The sequence below is a fragment of the Oxyura jamaicensis genome, chromosome 1 (assembly GCF_011077185.1).
Source record: "Oxyura jamaicensis isolate SHBP4307 breed ruddy duck chromosome 1, BPBGC_Ojam_1.0, whole genome shotgun sequence".
Classification (NCBI taxonomy): Eukaryota; Metazoa; Chordata; class Aves; order Anseriformes; family Anatidae; genus Oxyura; species Oxyura jamaicensis.
In genome coordinates, this window is record NC_048893.1 from 203,077,140 (window position 1) to 203,078,217 (window position 1,078).

A 1,078-nucleotide genomic window follows, 5' to 3' on the forward strand; every position below is an offset into this window, starting at 1 on the left:
ACCTCCCTGGCATCGTTAACCCCCGACTCGACTGCCCTGCCCGCCGCGGCGCCAGCCACCGAGCGTTCAAGCGACGATCCCGAAGGAGGAAAAAACAACAACAAAAAAAAAAACCCTTCCCAAAAACATAAACGCAACCTCCTACCTATCTCCTACGGGCACAAAACCCACCCGGCCTCGCGTCTCGCGGGCTACGGATGTCCTGCGGCGATGTCCCCAACCTCGTCACCCCCCCCCCCCCCTACCGTGGTGGCGTCACGGGGAGCGGGACGGGAGCCCCCCCCAGCCTCAGCACCGAGCTGTGCGAGGGCTCGTCGAGATTCTGCACGGCGGAGGGTTCAGGAGAGGAGTATCAGCGGCGGCATTCCCGGCTCCGCGAGCCCCTCTGGGTGTTTTTAAGCGGTGCGAAGCGGGAGCATCCCGCTGCCTGCCCGAATAACCCACCGGTGTCGACATCCCGAAGCTCGCCGCGCCGAACTGGGGGGGGGGGGGGGGGGGGGGCTCGAACGGAGCTGGGGGGGCAGCGATGAAAGCCAGGAGAGAGCCCCACGGCTCGCTCGCCCTCCTGGCACGAGAGGAAGAGGCGAAACTTGGCTTGGACCCCGCTCCTCGCCCAGCCCGCTAGGTCCATGCCCCCCGGCGGGGTTTTGCTGGGGCAAACCAGGGCTGCCCCCCCCAGCACCCTCGTGGGTGTCCCCAGCACCCTTGGGTGCCCCTCAGCACCCCCTTGGGTGCCCCCAGCAACCCCAATGGGTGCCCACAGCACCCCTATGGGTGCTCTCCAGCACCCTTGGGTGCCCCTCGACACCCCCATGGGTGCCCCCCAGGACCCTCATAGGTACCCCCAGCCCCCTGGGGTGCCCCTCAGCACCCCTATGGGTGCCCCCCAGCCCCCTTGGGTGCCCCCCAGCCCCTCGCACACAACATGGCTCCCAGCCCAAATTTTGGCAGCAGACCCGTTTGCTCTCGCCGGGCTCAAAACAAACCCGCCACAAAGGCTTGGGGGAGGGGGGGGGGGGGGGGGCCCCTCCCCCCCCCCCCCCACCTGCCGCTTCTCGGGGGCCGGGTTGGGAACGAG